Source organism: Ochotona curzoniae, unplaced genomic scaffold, assembly GCF_017591425.1.
Source record: "Ochotona curzoniae isolate NIBS_2020 unplaced genomic scaffold, NIBS_Ocur_1.0 contig_3819, whole genome shotgun sequence".
NCBI classification, from domain to species: Eukaryota; Metazoa; Chordata; class Mammalia; order Lagomorpha; family Ochotonidae; genus Ochotona; species Ochotona curzoniae.
In genome coordinates, this window is record NW_024466004.1 from 30,650,551 (window position 1) to 30,669,281 (window position 18,731).

Sequence of the window (18,731 nt, forward strand, 5' to 3'; positions counted from 1 at the left end):
ATAGAATAGTAAGAACTGTTTAATCAGTGTTTACCATTCAAATTATGTGCCACTATGGGTGGCACAAAGATAAATGTCCTATCTGCTCTCAAAGAGCTTACAGTCTGGCTGGGGGACGCCATGTAGTGTGTTAAGCAGCAACAGTGAAACCTGTGTTGGAAGAGATCTGCATCGTGTGTGACGCGAGAGACAGGGAAGGGCACCAGTCGCATTCACAGTTGGTCACAAGGGGCTTAGGGAAAGCTTAGGGAGACAAATGGACTTTGTACTGAAGGATTGATTGCAACACTTCAGTGTGATAAAGAGCGGAACTGTCTGTTCTGGGGCACACAACCACTTCAGGAAGATCCGAAAGGCCAAGAAACAGAGGAAGACACTGGGCAGAAATGAGACTGGACAGGCAAGCCAGGTGATGAGGGAGCCCAAACCCACATACCTGCAAACATAGGCAAGCCTGCTGAGGACGGCTTTGTAGGGTTTAGGACAGTGGTGAGCCACCTGATCAATGAAAAGGCATTCAAATTCAATTAAAAGAAAAACATACACAGAGAATGCCGGTCAACCAACCAGTCAGTTTTTGAGTAGTGGCTAAATAGGCTTTAATGAGACATTTTCAGGGGCCTGGACTTCATTCTACAGTGGAATTGCCACTGTAGGAGTCTAAATAGATGAGTAAATAAAACGAGGTTTTAGTTGCTGTTGTTGTTAATCAATGATCGACTGGTGACATTACAGAGACAGAATTAAAAGAGCAGGGAAACCGTTCATGTGACAAGAGCAGTGTGTGAGCCCTGGAATGAAGGTCGCCTGGAACACAGAACCAGTAAGGCTTGTGCTTATGAAGAGGGATTGGATACAATGGAGAGACAGGGCAGAGTCAGAAGCAAACGGACTCAGTTACAGATTTCCCAGCCTTTTTGGAGGAAAAAGAAGTCACAAGTCATAAGCCATAAAAACATGTAAAACAATTTGGCTTCCTGATGGCTTTTAATATGAAATCTAAAATTAAATCAAAGCAAAAAAAGAAAAAATGGTTTCATCCATCACCTCCCTTTTTCCATTCGAATAAAGTTTTATCTTCTAGCAATCTGGAAACCAGCTTCTGAGATTGCTGTAAATTATTTCCTTCTTTGGTTTCTCTTCCTCTTTCTTACTTCCCCATTTTTTTTTCTTAATATTTTATTGCTTTACCTGTGTGCTTCAACATCTCATGAGAATTCCGCCTTCCCAGTAAGGCATCTGGGAAAAGGCTGGAACATCTGAAGCTACTTGTTTCTCTAGATTTCCCGAAGTTTCCAAGTTGCTACTTTCACACGTTGTGGACAGCACTCACGTGTAAGTGTTCTAGTTACCGAGGAGATACTTAGCATTACATTTTTCTTTTAAAGGAAACTTTTCTCGTCCTACTAGCAACGCCTGTTTTCATCCTGTAATCCAAATCTACATACTATTTGCACAGGAAGGCTGTTCCCCACAAAAGGCACAAAAGTTATCATGATGAAAAAGTTAAAACTCTTTGGACTGAGATGGAGTTTGCGAGGACACAGCCACGCGCCCGCCATCTCCGGGCACCTTGGCCCCGGGCCCGAGCGCCCCTGCGCCTCGGTGGTCACCTTCCAGTCTTGGACCCATTTCCGCTCTCCATGAGCAGAGTCCTGGCGGCGTGCACGGTCGCGCACTCCTGCCACCCGGTGACCGTGGCGCAGCAGGCCGTGTGGCAGGCGGAGGAGCGAGCCTGTCCAGTCCGGCCGCGCCCAGCAGCACCCTCCCACCGCCCGGGGTCCGCGCACCCAGTCCACTGCGCTCGGGCGCGCGCGCCGCCGGCCCGCCCCCTCGGGCGCTCCGTAACGTGACGTGCGCGCGGCGGGGCCGAACTCGGCGGGGCGCCGGCCGCGGGCGGAGACCGGGCCGGGATCGGACCGAGCAGGAAGCGAGCCGCAGCCCTGCCGCCCGCGCCGCCCGGTCGTGCCCGCCCGCGCCCTCCGTGTCGTCGCTCTTCCCGGACGCTCGTCAGCCCCACCCCGGCCTCCGGCCTCCCCGGCGACAGGTACCCCCGCCGCTGCACACCTGCCTGGGCTCCTGCACCGGTGAGTGTCCCGAGTGCCTCGCTGGGGGAACGACAGCCCCGGGAAGTCTCTTTCCCGGTTCGGCCTGGCTTCTGGGCCTTCTCGGACCGCGTCGGGACGGCGCACCGACAGGTAACGCGGTCGGGAGGAGCAGGTGCTGGGTGGGCCCGGGCACGGAGGCGCACCATCCTGCTAGGGTGGTTCTCATGTCCAGAGAGACCCGTGAGAATCGGCTTGCCATACACCTTCTACCTGGCTCCCAGGTAGACACGCAGCGGTCAGGTGTCCCATTGTGACTTACACACCCCGTGGTAGTTTTATTTTCTCTTATAAACTGGCGTAGAATTCCGAGCAGGAAGAGCGCGGTTTGTTCTAACAAACGATATCATTACATGTAGAAGACCAAGTTGGGACTTAGCATTTTGTTTTGGTCTTTACCCAGTGCTTGAGTATGTTAAATTTACAGACGTGTTACTGGAAAAAATCGCTCTGTTACTTTACAGAGAGTTAGCATGATGAAAAAGTTAAAACTCCAGGCTTTTAATTTTACTTAGGAAATAGCTTGATAGGCTTATTGCTGGAACATCCGCATGTGAACTATTTCCAGTTTCAGGAAACTCGGTATATTTTCTTTGGCATGAAGTGTGTGGTGGAAGGATGCTTAAATCCTAATCTTCAGATATTAGTGAGGAAGTAGGCACACTACTCCAATTTAATAGACTACTGTAGCACTACATGGAAATTTCATTTGCTGTTATACTTTGCTGGTGTAAATGCAGAATATGGACATGCAGAGTTTGAGTTTGAAAAATTGATACAGTTGAAGCTTAGCAGAAACTGTCTTCACACTATAAAATGCAAGTGTTGGACTCATGGTACAAAGGTTGGCAGAAAAGCAGCATTTCTGTCTAATTAACTGCACTTTTCAAATCTCTTGGGTTGTGGTTTTCCAAATGGCAAATGTTTAGTGTAAGAAAATAAAATAAAAAAAACTTCCTGCATGTCTTTTATTGTCAGATTTATAAATTGCCACAAGTGTTACAAGTGGGCTAAAGCCTTAGCATCAAACAATGCAGGCGTTCAAAATAGCTCATTGACTTTTAAATAAATCAGCTCATTTGAGTATTTTTAGTTACCCAGCAATTACATCCACGCTGATAAACAGAAGTTGTTTCAGCCTTCTGCAGACTGGTCCCTGGCATTGCATTTTTTTGTGTGGCAGGATATTGCTGTCTTAGCTCTATTATATTACATGTTTGTTTTTAAAAACTAATAGTTAAGGGTGGTAACAGAGCCATGAATGGTTTAAAAGTGATCAAGCTTAAGCATTTTTGCAATGAGCAGTTACAGCATTTCTTGTGAACTCATATGAGATATTAAAAACAAAGTACCTAAATCGTAGCCCACGGGCTGATGTGAAGTGGAGTTTTCCCTGTTTATGTTTACGTGATCAAGTTTTAAAATAACAGTGGCCAGGAAATCTGAGAGGCTGAAGGCTCTTTTCTCATCCTGTTGTGACTTTGCCTGGGTCTGTCTTGTATCATATTGCCCATTGTTTAGACAACCCGGCTCTATCTGGGTCCTAAGATGCTGCTTTTTTTTTTTTTCAGGAAGTTTTGGATGAATATAAGCACCAAATGTATTTTAAAAGTAATAATATGTAAAGTAAGGGTGTATTTAATTTCAGTGGATAGCACCTTTGATATATAAAACATTAATTTGAAATGTTTTTAAGCCTTTCTAATACAGGGAAATTCACTTCCATATATTGAAGTATCTTACTTAAAAAATATGACTTGTGGAAAAATGTGACTACTTTAAGGAATCTCATACAATTTAATTATGGTCCCCGTAATGAGATGCCTCATAGTCGTTTGTGACCCTGCCTTATCGTGCAGAAGAGCACCTGCAGTAATTGGCCCCGGGCTGAGGGAATGCATCTACAGTACCATTTTCAAGTTGGTGGGCTTGTCTTTTTAAGGAAGAGTGCTTTGAAGCTGAGGAAGTAAATCCTTACTACAAGTGTGTAGCTCCGGAGGGGCAAAGTCTGGATTCTTCTAACCCTGGAGTGTCTGTCTTTTCTGAGTAGCTTGGCCCGTTTTTGTTTGTCTTGGACCGTTCGTACAACCCTACAGAGCTGGTGTGTGTTGAAGATGTCAGTTGAGTTTTGAAGAACACATCCCAAAGTAGATGTGACAGGTCGTGAACGTGGTTCTGGAACCAGTTGAGAATTTGGAGAGTGTTTTCATTCTCAAGGCCACAGGCTTGAATGGTGCTGCTTTATCGTTTCTGGTAGAGTTCCAGGATCTTGAATAAATTTGTGTGCTGCTTATTTGGTAGGTTTAGAAGAATCAGACTATAGTCTAACATTGTATGTCTTTTAAATATCACGTAATCAGCTGTATTCTTAGGGGAAAATAAATTGTTTTGAGATTTTGATGAAATTGTCAGCTATGGTATTAGGACAAGTCTTTTTTCGAGAATATTCGTGGAACTTAACAAGTTCTTTTGTCACAAAGAATCATGCACTTCATCTCTAGAATATGGTTGGGTAAATGAGCAGAAAAAAAGACTGCACTGGGTGAATGCTTTTACACATGATTTCATTGTTTGGTTTTAACTGTTAAGGGTTTTGCTTCCTAAGGTTACTCGTATTCACGTGTAAAACAAAACCATCATGGTGAGGGTTTCACATAAATTATTGATGGATGATCTGTGACACATCTGCTTTTTTTTCCTCTTGTGAGTGTATACCCTCAGATAATCAGGAACTAAGGAAAATAATTTGCAGCTCTGCTTTTGAGGTGTTCTGTACACTTCAGGGGAACCACAATCCTTTCCATTGAAAAATTATACTTTATTTTGAAAAATTTTAGTGTGCTTTTCATAATCTTGAAATGTAAACAATATAATTTTCAAAAAGAAACTTTTTCTACTGCTAAGTATAAGAATGTCATAATGGCTTGAGAAATGACTGTAAGTCAGCCGAAATTTTCCTTGTGAGTACTAGAGCATAGAGTAAAAACCAAAGAAGAAATCTAGCATCTTTAGAAATCTTGCTAATGTTGGAGGCAGAAATGAAGTCTCAAGTGAAACCAAAACACTGACACCCTTCCCTTGGAGCACATTCCCATGGGGTGAATATTAAGATTCCTGCTGAGTAATGTGCGTGGAGGAAGCTCCTGACAGAAACACACTCAGCCTTTGTGCGTGTCACACCCTGGTTATTGGAGTTGAAAGCAACCTGCTAACCAGCTTTTATAAGGTCAGACATTTGGTGTGTCGAATTTTTCCGTTTCTGGTATCTATGGGTGAGCAGCTTTTTCAACTGTGAGTCCATTGTGTTTGAGATAGGACCATAAGGTGGGAACGGATTCTTCCTCATTCTGGCAGATCTTCGGGGCTAGGCAGTCAGGGGAGTGATCCAAAGAAACCCAGAAGCCACCCATTTGAGATGTGGAGATGTCTGTAACCTTAGCAGGTGTATGCTGCTTTTTTGTTTGGGAAATGATTTTCTATATGTTTGATCCTTAGCACAACTTGTGGAAGTTAGAAATAAGAGGTTTGTTTCTGTTGTTCTTTGGCTGATGAGAAAATGCAGACTCCAGAAGCTGGAGAATGTGAGAATGTGAAGCTTCTAGCTGTGTTTCCAGAGTGCTCGGTTCCGGACTGCCATGCTTCTCTGCCTCCTCGGTGTTAATTGTGCTTGGTCTCTTCAACAGCGCCTTTATTCATTTCATGGCTTCAATTCAGATGGTTTAGATAATTATTAAGCTGCTACAGTTTTTTTTTTAATAGAATATAGGAGTCAAAGATAGAAGATACATCATTATGGAGCTACTTTAAAGATGTGAGTAAATTAACGGAGTGAGATGAGTAATTGGTTTTTTTATTTGGAGAGCTTTTAACGAAAAATCAAAAAAGGACAATTAATTTGAAAATAACTTTCAATCAGATGATATTGATGTGATAATTATGCATGTTTTTGTAAAGACTCACTTGAGCCAAGCTGTGTTACTTCGTTAATAATTCATGCCTTTTTCTAAAAAAAAAATTATTTATTTGAAATAAGAAATAGAGAAATTATTTATTTGAAATAAGAAATTTGCTGTTGCGCTGCCCAAATGCCTGCAACAGCCAGGAAGGGCACAGGCTGAAACCTGTGGCCCTGGATGTGAGTGTAGGTCCCCCCTGTGCCTTTGCTCTTTTTTTTTTTTTTTTTTTTTTTTTTTAAAGATTTATTTTTATTATTTTTTATTGGAAAGGCGGATATACAGAGAGGAGAGACAGAGAGGAAGATCTTCCGTCCGATGATTCACTCCTCAAGTGAGCCGCAACGGGCCGATACTATGCCGATCCGAAGCCAGGAGCCTCTTCCGGGTCTCCCACGCGGGTGCAGGGTCCCAAAGCTTTGGGCCGTCCTCGACTGCTTTCCCAGGCGGGGCTGCCGGGATTAGAACCGGCGCCCATATGGGATCCCGGGCGTGCAAGGCGAGGACTTAACCACTTGCGCCACCGCGCCGGGCCCTCCTTTGCTCTTTTTTAAAAAGAATTGGAATGTTTACCATGGACTGGGCATTGTATAGAGTGCTGAGGCAAGAGTGCTCAAATGAAAACCAAGGCCCCATACTGAGCGCTATTGTTTTGAATTAAGTTAATTATAGACTCCTTATGCTAGTGTGTAATCAGCAGGGCTGACTTTGAGATTGGGAAATGGATAGTTGTCAGATGGTTCAGTTGAAGCTCTACTAGAAGGAATATTTGCTGTAAAATATTCTGGCTCTTTGTCTACTAGAAACTCCCAGTGTGTTGGTTTACAGCCTGCTTCTGATAAATACGAGTGTGTTCTGTCATTTATCAGTGACAGGAAATGAGGCTCAGAAAAAATAAATGGGAACTAGTGCTGGTTTGTTGGTGTTTTGAAAGTAGGTTTGGCCAGGTATAATTCTAATAGCAGCTATTGATTTTTGAGCTTTTGTTGTGTGTGAGAGGCTATGCCAAGCTCAGTCACTTGTTCCTTAATGGGATTGGCATCATTGCTCTCATTGTAAAGATCAGGAAACTGAGGCACAAGGAAATTAAATGCCCTCATTCATAGCCAACACTGCAGTGTAGTGGGTCTCTTGTAGAAAAGACTTACATATATGCACGGGTTTCTGATGTTTACCAGTTGCAAATCCTGTATGTGGAAAACATTCATGATGAGGTTGGAGAGTGGTAGGTAGGGAAGAGTCCAGAAAGCTTTTGGAGGGAGGGGATTGTTGTCCAGCCGCTTGACCCTTGCGCTTCATCCTTGCTGGGACAGTGTTGGGGCTCCAGAGATGCATTTCAGCATTGTTCGCTTGTCTGCTCATGGATAATGAGATAGGCAGACTGAAGGAGACCCTAGTTTTGCTTCAGCTTGGTCAAACTTATTTCGTTTTCTTCAAGTCTCATCTTTCTAGTCATTGGAAGGAAGGCCACAGTGTTACCCAGCTGTGTGGCTCTTGAGATGACTGAGGCAGGTGTTGGTTACTATCACGCTGCTTGGCACTGGTGTGCATGTTACTCTGTGTAACCTTTTTGCCACTTGCAATGTGACATTTTCATCCTAAAAGAAAAAAGCAATATGTTAGATATTTGAGTAGAATCTTTTTTTTTTTTTTATCTTAGAAAGTTTAGTCCAGCGAGGCAGGAACAGGAGAAGGGGAAGAGGGGAAGGGGGCCAGGAGGAGGAGAGAGGGGAAGAGCAAAAAAGAGAGAGAGCCGCACCTGGGGGCCTTTTTTATTTGAGTAGAATCTTGAAGTTGGCCACTATAATGTAGTTCTGAAACAATTGGATTTCAGTATTAGCTGGGGAATTAGTGAAAGCATGTTTGGAAAGTTGAGTATGGCCTGGACATTAGAATTTAACATGCTTTCCTGTTGATTTTATTTGCACACCAAGGGCCTCTAGTTGAGCTATATGTTAGAGCTTCAACAGTAATGACATAATCATTTAGATTATGTGGGCATTCTACTGAAAAAGGAAATGGAAGTGAAATAGTTACCAGAGTCTCATCCTTAACTTTTCCTAAAGCATATTTGGGTCTTGTAGCATTTGCATTGGGAAGACAATGAAATGCTAAGTGTCATACCTTAAATTGCTGTGGCTGTTTTAGCTTTTGGAGCGATTTCCTTTGGAAATGAGTTATATATATATACACACATATATATGTATATATACACACACACATATATATGCAGATATATATTACTTGATATATTTTTAAAGCTACGTTTATTCATTTAAAAGGCAGAGTTATGGAGAGAAAGGGAGTTGGAGAGGATGGGAGAGAGAAAGGGAAAGATCTCCCACTTGCTGGTTTACTCCCCAGATGACCGCAAAGGCTAGGGCTGGACCAGGCTGAATTGAGCAGTCTGGAACTCCTTGTGGTTCTTCCACATGGATATAGAGGCTCAAGGGCATGGGCCTGTTTTCCAGTGCCTGCCTAGCTGCATTAGCAGGAAGCTGGCTCATAGGTGGAGCAGCCAGGACCAGAATTCATTGCCATATGATACTGGTGTCTCAGGTGGTCCCCATATACCTAGTATTTTAACAATAGATTCATAGTAACAATATATTATTGTGTGTTTGTATAAATGTTAGTAAGTTTTAGAAGCTTTTTAATCATTTCTTTACATAATGGGTTGTTGAGTAAGTGAGCTGGTGTTATTTTTTGTGTCAGGCAAAGTCCCAGCAGGAAAGAGATTGCATACTTGCTGGTTCTAATGGAAGAAACTGTTTACAAGGATTAGGGGACAAACAAGGGCGGCAAAGCACCAGGGACTGGTAACAGCAAGAACACTTAATTCTCCAGAGATTACCAGAGCGGTAAGCTGGTGTTGTTATGGAAGAGGGCGAGTGTGGGATGTGGTTTTGAGGCTAGTGGAGTGGAAAGAGAATTTTGCTGACCTCTTCTCCCTGCACCTTCAGGTCTTGGCCAGACTGACTCTCCAGAACTCAACAGGGGCACACAGGTGATGATCTGTGCAGTCTCAGGTTCCCAGGATAAGAGCAGAGGGAGAACGGACTGATGGAGCGGAGGGAGAATATCTAACATTCTAATTAGAACATCTGGGAATTTGTAGCATTTCCTTGTATTTTAAGTAATTCTAGTGTTGTGATACATCTGTAGAATGCTTAGTTCTGCTTCCTATCCATATATTGTTAGAAAACAATATATTCAGGCCCAGCGTGGTGGCCTCGTGGCTGAAGTCCTTGCCTTGAATGCCCCAGGATCCCATAAGGGTGCTGTTTCTAATCCTGGTGGCCCCATTTCCCATCCACCTCCCTGCTTGTGGCCTGGAAAAGGAGTCGAGGACAGCGCAAAGACTTGGGACCCTACACCCATGTGGGGGACCTGGAAGAGGCTCCGGGCTCCGGGCTCCTGGCTTTGGATTGGCTCAGCTCCAGCCATTGTGGTCACTTGGGGAGTGAATCATTGGATGGAAAACCTTCCTCTCTGTCTCTCCTCCTCTCTTTGCAATAAAAATAAATAAGCCTTAAAAAAGAAAACCGTATATCCACTTTCTCATTTAGCTGAACACTTTTGGTAATTGTTTTTTTCCTTTAAATTAGAAGCCTAGAGATCAAGCTCCCATCTGCTGTTTCACTCCCCAGATGACTTTGATAAGGAGGGATGGGGTGTGACATGGAGAGCCAGAACCCTACTTGGGATCTTTCATATGAGGACAGCCATTGGTTTCCTGAGCTGTCCTCACTGCCTCCTAGGGTATGCATGAACAGGAATCTGTAATTAGGTGCTGGAGCCAGGGACCAAACTCAAAGAATCTGGTGTGATACTGGTGTCTTTACTTGTAGGCCAGGTACCCATACTGTTTCGGAAACTTTTGGTAATTCACGAAACTCAGTGAAAAGCGTGATTCGGATCTGTTTAATGTAAAGCATCTTTTTTTTTCATCTTCCATTCGATGATTCACTCCCTGAGTGACTGCAATGGCTGGTGCTGTGCTGATCCGAAGCCAGGATCCAGGAATATCCTCCAGGTCTCCCACGCAGGTGCAGGAACCCAAGGCTTTGGGCAGTCCTCGACTGCTTTCCCAGGCCATAAGCAGAGAATTGGATGGAAGTGGGGCCGCTGGGATTAGAACTGGCACCCATATGGGATCCTGGTGTGTTCAAGGCAAGGACTTAACCAACCACCACACTGGTCCCTAATTGTTTTTTTTAATCTCTGAAGTCCTTTTAAAATGTGATAACTTTCTGTGTAAGTTTGTTGCAGGGGTGTTCCTCAGCCAGTTTTTTCTCATTGATCCTGGTTCTTAGGAGAAGGTGATGCTCATTATTTTGGACAGATTCACAAATAAGAATAAGAATTTTTCTCCTTTTTTTTTTTTTAGAATTTTTCTTTTTAAAGAGGTGTTTGGAAGTCTCCTTGTACATAAGTACAGTCCCCCAAACAGCTGGCTTATGGTTGATCATTTGTTTTCTGGGAAGAAGAAGCACAAGATCTTGTTCACAGCTTCCGAAACAGAAGAAGCCATATGGTTTAGGGTTGAGCAAACTGACATAATAAATACCTGGTTGAAAATGTAGCGTCTACATAAAGAATACCCCTGGATGCAAATGTTATAGTGAAAGGTTTTTTTTTTAAAGGGCTTTTCTCAGCTGGCCTTTCAAAAAAAAGTGTAATGAAAAGGAAAAATAGGTTTGGAATAATTGAATCACACTTGTACTTGGGAATCATACGTTTAGATATTTTCTCTATAAGTTGACCTTTAACAATATTTATTTTTGTTTTGTAATTTATTTGAGGTATAGGAAACAGAAAATAGGCAGAGCTTCTGTCTCTTGGTTCTCTTTCCACATGACCTGCAATGGTCGTGGCTGGTCCTGCTTAAGCTTACAGACTGCTTGTCAATCCAGGTCTCCCACATGAGTGAGCAGTTGTAAGTGCTGTCAGGGCAGATAGATGGAATCTGTAGCAGGGTTGCGTCTTGACCCCATATACTTAGAAACTGCATATGTGTGTCCCAAGTAGAGTCTTCAGTTCCGTAACCAATGGCTGCCCCAGCCCTACCCAATCTCTCTTTTAAACTTGTTTTAAAAATATATATTTGTAAAGCAACGAGAGATACTTGCATGTTCATTCCCCAGATGCCTTCAGTAGCTAAGGCTAGGCCACGCCAAAGCCAGACACTCCATCTCAGTTTCCTGACATGGGTGGCAGGGAGCCAAGTACTTGGGCTGTTACTGTCTCTGCGTGTATCAGCAGGAAGGTGGAATTGGGAGTGGAGCTGGAGTCCTTGCACTCAGATGTGGTGAGTGAGCATCCCAGGTGACAGACATCCTAACTGCCCTGCCGAGCGGCTGCTCCCTCCTCCCTCCAGCTTTCCCTAAAGGAGACAATTCAGCCTTCTGTGGGATGCTCTAAAAACATACTGTTTGGTTTGTTTCGACACTGATGAAATTTGTATCCCTCAGGAGCAAGTTGAGGCTGTCGGTTTTTCCATATTGTGTTCTTTGAAATTCCCTGATTTGAGGACTGAGTTATTCCAGAGAAAATTTTTCTCCTCTCCCTTGTTATTTTTTTTTCTAAAATTAGATGAACCAGCTGTGTTTTGGTTTGTGGGTGTGGTTTTCTTTCTGTTTTCCTTTTGGTCTTCGTGTTTAGAGGAAAGAACAAAGGGCGTGTGTGTGTTTTGAAGAGGATTGCATTGATTTCTGTGCCTTGGCCTGTTGGCCCTTGTTGATCTTGAGGATTGGAAGAGCAGGATGGTTCGTGGCTCTGTTGTGCTGATCCCTGAGATTGCAGTGAAACCGTGACTTGAGTAGGCCAGTGAGATGACGGAGAAATGAGACGAGTGAAGAGTGTGGAAATGGTGGCCAATTATGCAAAGGACTAATTCAGAAGATTTATATTAACTTAAGTAAGATTTTCTGTCCAGTGCTAGGAGAGGGCAGAGGAGGATGAAATTTTACGAGTTTGACCATAGGACTGGATATTGCTAGAGTAAATCAAAAAACATTTACCTTAGCTTTTTATGGTTCATGGAGATGCCATCTGCTGATAATTTTGTTTTGGAAGGAAAGGCAGCCTAAATTAGGAATTTTAATGTCAGCTGGTTAATGGCGTTTTTAAAAGATTTATTGGTTTGAAAGAGTTGTGGAGAAAAGGGAGAGATGGAGAAAGATCTTCCATTTGCTAGATCACTCCCCAGATGGCTGCGGGGACCAGAAACTTTTTCTGGGTCTTCTTAATGGGTGTCATGGGCCCCAAATATCTAGGTTATCTGACTTTCCCAGGTCGTTAGCAAATTCAGCAGTGGAATAGCTGGAACATGGGCTGGCACCCATGTGGGACACTGATGTCACAGCAGCAGCTTTACCTGCTGTACTATACCACAGTGTTGGCCTCTGTTGAGTGGTTAGCAGAAATGGAGAAGGCTTATGATTGCATACATGTCAGTGTTAGGTTATGGAACTGGTTTAGAATGTCTTGGGCCTGGACTCTGTTCTCCAGGTTTCTATTGTTTAGCATGTGATACTAAGCATTTTTGAACACTGAAGTGTTAAGATCATATGGGTTTCACGTTGATGATATATTATAAAGATGCATTGGAGTGGTATAAAATCATACTAGAACAGTTCAGTTTTAAGAATTCTTAAGGGCAAAAGACATACCACCATTTTGTTTTGCAAACATTTTCTCACTTATTTCTCATATTAATCTTAAGTTACAGCTTAAAAAATGATTTTAAAAATTTACTTGAAAATCAGAAATACAAAGAGGAAGAGAGACAGGGAGAAATCTTCTATCTACCTATTCACTTCCCAAATGGTCAGGGCTGGGTCAGGCTGAAGCCAGGTGTCTGGAGTTATTCTGGGTCTCTCCCATGGATGCAGGGGCCCAAGCACTTGCATTTCCAGGTGCATTAGTAGAGCGTTAGATCAGAAGTGGGGCAGTCCGGAGGTAAACTGGTGCCTTTATGGGATGCTGGCACACAGGCAGAGGCTTAATTTGCTACACCACAGAGCTGGCCTCAAGATTTGGCTGCTTTCAACTATCCTGTTTTCCAGTTGGGAGCTAAAGTTTAAGTAACTTGCTAAGGTGGTAGAGCAGACAGGGGTGGAGCTGAAAGATAGTTTCAAGTGGTCTGGCTCTAGTCATTTCCCTGTTTACAATTCTAAGTTCTGATTTTCTGTGTGTTCTATTATTGAATCCAAGCTTTGAAAAATCTCTTCAGGATTAATCTCTTCTGTCTGTATAGCCATACAAAGCATGACAAAATAATGATGGTTAGGTGGCTGTTGTTTATGTTGAAGTCTAAGTAGACAGCCCATTGGCTATCTTGCTTTGCCCCCAGTCCAGACTCCAGTTCGAGTTTTTTTTTTTTTCTGAAATTTCTTTTTTGTTTGGTCAGAGGAATAATCTTTTTGTAAAACACATTATTCTTTTCTTTTTTCTTCTGTCTCTCTCTCTCTCTCTCTTTTTTAAAAAAGATTTATTTACTTGAAAGAGTTAGAGGGAAATCAAGGGAATTGGTTTTCTGTGCACTGGTTCACTGCCCAGATGGCATTAGTGGCTGGGGCTGGGCCAGGTGGAAGCCAGGAGTCAGGGAGTTTCATCCAGGTCTCCCACATAAGTGAAGAGGCCCTAGTAGCACTTGGACCGTCCCCTGCTGCATTTCCCAGCGATTGGCAGGGAGCTGGATTGAGAGTGGAGCAGTTGGGACTTGAACTGCTGCTGATATGGGCTGCTGGCATTGCTGGTGGTGACTTAACCCTATGACATCACAGTTCTGGCTCCAAAAACTTATTTAGAAATTGCAGTAGTGGTGGTCAGCATTGTGATACAACTGCTGCCTGCAGAGCTGGCATCCCATGTGGGCACTGGTTCCGGTACTGGCTGCTCCACTTCTGATCTAGCTCCCCAACAGTGCTCCTGGGACAGCAGCATGGCTTGGATCTGGCCTAGCCCAGCCCAGTCATTGTGGACATTTGGGGAGTGAACCAGCAAATGGAAAATATTATCTCACTTTTCTTCTTGCTGTTGCTATTTAACTGTGCCTTTCAAATAAATAAATTAAAATAAAAAAAATGATCAACAATTGAGCAGTTTGGAAAGCATATTTTCACATAGTCCTGTGTAAAATATGTTTCCTGTTCTTACTGTCATGCTAATGAGAAAACTTGATCCCTGAATAATTGTAATGTGTTATGTCTTTAAATGCTCAGCATTGAGTGTCTTCATTAGGAGATCCGGTGACCTCATTTAGCTCATTATTCTTTCAGAGCTTTTCAGCTATTTGTCAGCTAACCTTTCCCAGGCCCTTTTTTGCCCACTGGTATAGCCATACTCTTTCTCACGTCTTTCACTTTTTAAATTTTGTTTTGCTGTTTGTTTGTCTCTGCTTATGCCATTACTGGTTTTGTGGTCATAAGATCCTGTATTTAGTATTTTGCTCTACCTAATCTGTTCTTACTTTTGGCAATTATATCAGACTCATGGTTCCAACTCTTACCTTTAGGTAGTTTTTTTTCTCCATCATCTTGACAAACATTTCCCAGATGATGTTCTGCAGGCGACATCCATCCATTTCAGAAACTCGCGTCTTGTTTTGCTTGGAGCACCGCTGGGACTGTGAACGGCTTTTTGTCCCCCCTTTGTGCTTTGCAGATGCTGTCAGTTTTCCAAACTTACTCTTCCTCTGGAAGGTTGTCCTTCACATTCAGACACGTCTCAGTGCCAGGCTCATTCTCTTTCCATCCACATGCATCTCTGTCTGCTCTTTTCTTCAATGTACTCTCTATCCGAGGCGTTGTCATTAGGCTTATATTCCAAAACAGAATTTATTGTAGTACTCTCCTACTTAGTGAGCATCTCCTCAGCCCTTTGTCAGTAACATTATGGAATCATCCTTGCTGTGGCATTCAGAACCATCTGGGACCTAGTGTTGGTCTGTTTTTATCCTTCAGCACTCATTAGTCCTCTATTTTATCCTCCAGCTGCATTGACCTGCTCTCCAAATACTCCTGCTCTGGCTCCTTTTCGCCCGAATAGCTTGTCTGTACTGACTTCATCCTACCCATCTGTCATGGTCTGCTTGAATTCATCAAAGTCACTGAAGTTGTAGTGTAACGTGTGTGCATCTTTATTCATGCTCTCCGACTCACTGGATTATCAATACCAGAAGGCGTGGATTGCCATTAGTCAGTGGATTTCAGGTCACAGTTTTTTTTAAAGATTTATTAATTCTTATTTGAATGACACATTTTATTTTTTTGGAGAGAAAAGGAGAGGTTGAGAGGTCTTCCATCTGTTGGTTCACTCCCCAAATGGCTGCAGCAGCCAGAGCTGAGCCAGTCTGAAGCTGGAAGCCAGGCACTTTCTCCGGGAGCTGGATCAGAAGTGGAGTAGCCAGGAGTAAGACCAGCACCCATATGGTATGCTGACACTACTAGGCAAAGAGTTAGTGCAATATAGCACCAAGCCAGCCCCACAGGATTCTTTATACTCTTTTCTTTTTAAAGATATATTTGTTTTTATTGGAAAGGATATTCTTTATATTCTTAGAAATTACTGAAGACTCCACAAAGATTTTGTTTATGTGGGCCATGTTTATTGATAATGACTATGCTGGAAATTAAAATTTAATAAAATTTTAAAAATCCATTGAAAAATATCAGTAATAAATGCATATTGAGAAAACAATATTTTACCAAAAAAAGCTATTTTCCAAAAAAAAAATGAGAAGAATGGCATAGTTTTACCTTTTAAATCTTTTAAATGTGCAGTTTCATGAAGTACAGCTGAATTATTGTACTTTTGTAAGCATTCAGTTTGTTACAATGTATTGTTTTGTTTTCTTTATACATGAAGAAAATCTGACCTCACAGAGAGAAATGTTGTTGGGAACAGAAGGAGAAGTGTTTAATTTACCTTTTCAAATATCATTTGTATTCTTTTTTGATCCTTCACTCAAACTAAGCAAGTAGTAATTTCTAAAGTTCTGAGGTGGAATTTTAAGTGTTATCACTGAACTTTTTGTGCTTTGTTCCATTACAATCCATTGGTTTGTTTTGCACTTTGAATAGCTCTTTTAATCATGCATGATTTTGCGGCATGATGCGTTGGTCACTTGGAACACATTGTTTCCTTGAGTTATGCCCATTTTCCAAATTTAGTAATATTAGAAGAAAATCATACTCTGGTCTTATCAGGAATATCTTTGGAGAGTTATGTCCATGGCTGTAGCTACAAGTCTTACTTTTATGCTTTTCATCTGAAAACTCTACCTTTATCATCGCCAATTTGTTTTACTTGAAGTAACAATCTTCACTCAAAGCAAAAAGCAAAATCAGCAGAAATGCCAAGTCTGCCAAATACACAAGGTGAAATAGTTATGGCTTAAAAGTTCCTTCTAATGTTTCATGAGAAAATATGAAATAAAAAATGTTCAGAGGATCATGAATCAAAACATTTTCCACAGTATTTTGTTTTAGGCAACTATCATACTTTAAGCAGAAGTGGTTAGTGCTGATTTCCTGTTCATCATACAGAGTACTAGTAAGATATATAGTTGAGGAAAAATACTTCAAGAAAAATAATTAACAATTTAAACATTTATTTGACGGGCCAGTGAGGTGGTAAAGCAGGCTACTCTTTCTCTCTCTGTAAAATCTGCCTTTCAAATACAAGTAAAATCTTTAAAAAATTTAGTTTGAAAAGCAGAGAGAGAGAGAGAGAAAGAAAAAGAGTGAATGAGCATGAGTCCTGTCTCCCATCTGCTTGTTCGTTCCCCAGATGATCCCAAATGACCACAGTAGTTGGGGTTTGCCCCGGTTGAAGCTGGGAGCTGAGAAGTCATTCTGGGTCCCCAGGTGCCTGAGCCATCACTGGCTCGCTCTGAGGTTGTGCATTAGCAGGAAGTTGGGATAAAAGTAGAGCTGAGACTCAAGCCTAATTCCCCCGATATGGGATGACGTATTAACTCTTGTCACCTATTTCAGCAACGCTCATTGTTTTGTCAGTGGAATTCTTAAATGAAGCAGCAGTGTCTCTGCTCCATGAGCAGCCCCATTGCCTTGATGCAGGCTCAGCTTTTGAAGTTTTGCCTATCATTGCTTCTGCAATGTAACCACAGTGAAGATGCAGATTTCCATAGTCTTATTATGAAAATAGTTTTGACCTTGTTGATTCTCTGAAAAGGTTCCTGGGATCTCCTGGGATCTGTTCATAACACAGGGAGACAATGCTGGCCTGGATATTATCCATTTGATAATATGGAAGTGTTCATGTTCTGCATAGACGAGACGTGAGAAGTCCAAGGTATAAGTACTGGTCATTACTGTGGGGTTAATTTTATTCTAGTTCCCTTTTGAAAAGTTGAAGAAACTCCCTTAAAGAAATTGAGATTTCATGAAGACATAAAGCTAAATTGATAGAATCTTTTTAAATTTATTATTGTTGTAAGAATTTTTACTTAATTAAAAGGCAAAGAGAGGAAGGGAGAGATGGAAAGAGAACTTCATCCTGTTGATTCACATCCCAAAGAGCTGTAATGGTTGGACTGGGCCAGGCTGAAGCCAAGAGCATGGAACTCCATCCGGGTCTCCCGTGTGTGGCAGGGGCCCAAGCAATTGGGCCATCTTCTGTTGCTTTCCCAGGTGTCTTAGCAGGGAGCTGGACAGGATGCAGAGTAGCTGGGACTCAGATCAGTGCTCAGTTCACATAAACACAGGATGCTGCCCTTGCGGTTAGCTTAGTCTGCCACACAACAGTGCTGGCTCCTGGAGTTGATTTTTTTTTAAAGATTTATTTATTTTTATTGCAAAGTCAGATACACAGAGAGGAGGAGAGGAAAAAGTCAGATAGACAGAGAGGAAGATCTTCCGTCCGATGATTCACTCCCCAAGTGAGTGCAACGGCCGATGCTATGCTGTTCTGAAGCCAGGAGTCAGGAACTTCTTCCGGGTATCCCATGCAGGTGCAGGGTCCCAAAGCTCTGGGCCATCCTCGACTGCTTTCCCAGGCCACAGCAGGGAGCTGGATGGGAAGTGGAGCTGCCGGGATTAGAACTGGTGCCCATGTGGGATCCTGGTAGGTTCAAGGCGAGGACTTTAGCTGCTAGGACACGCCGCTGGGCCCCCTGGAGTTGATTTTTACCCCCGGGCCCCCTGGAGTTGATTTTTTATGGCAGTGTTATGGAATAAAAATTTAGAAAGTCAGTTACATTTTTGCATAAAGCTGTAAATAGAAAATAAGCTTTGTGTGCATGTGTTGTAATAGGAATACTGCCAAATAAAATTCCTTAGGGGAGAGTTTTTTTTTTCTTTTTCAAGATTTATTTTTTTTACTTGAAAGGCAGGATCTACAGAGACACTGAGAGATATCTTCCATCTGCTTGTGCATTCCCCACATGGCCACAATGGCTGGAACTGGGCCAATCTGAAGCCAGTAGCCAGCAGTCTTTCCTGGATCTCCCATGTGGATTCAGGGCCCCAGCTTTGGTCATTCTCCACTGTTTTCCCTGTCTGTAAACAGACAGCTGGATTGGAAGTGGAGCAGCAGAGACTCTTACTGGTGCCCATGTTGGATGCTGGTGGTTGGATGTGGGGGATTAGCCTGTTGAGCCATAGCACCGGCCCCAGAGATAGATTTTTAAACTCTTAACTCCCAA

The 18,731-nt window shown here is 42.6% G+C and overlaps 1 protein-coding gene across 1 annotated transcript in view; it reads left to right on the plus strand.

The window, feature by feature from the left end:
• The first annotated feature begins 5,164 nt into the window (after positions 1-5,164).
• MYO6 (myosin VI) overlaps positions 5,165-18,731 on the plus strand; it is a 155,508-nt gene continuing 141,941 nt past the window's right edge. Inside the window, exon 1 of the mRNA XM_040983657.1 lies at positions 5,165-5,331. The gene's annotated coding sequence lies outside the window, so the exon portion shown is untranslated. The remainder of the gene's footprint in view (positions 5,332-18,731) is intronic.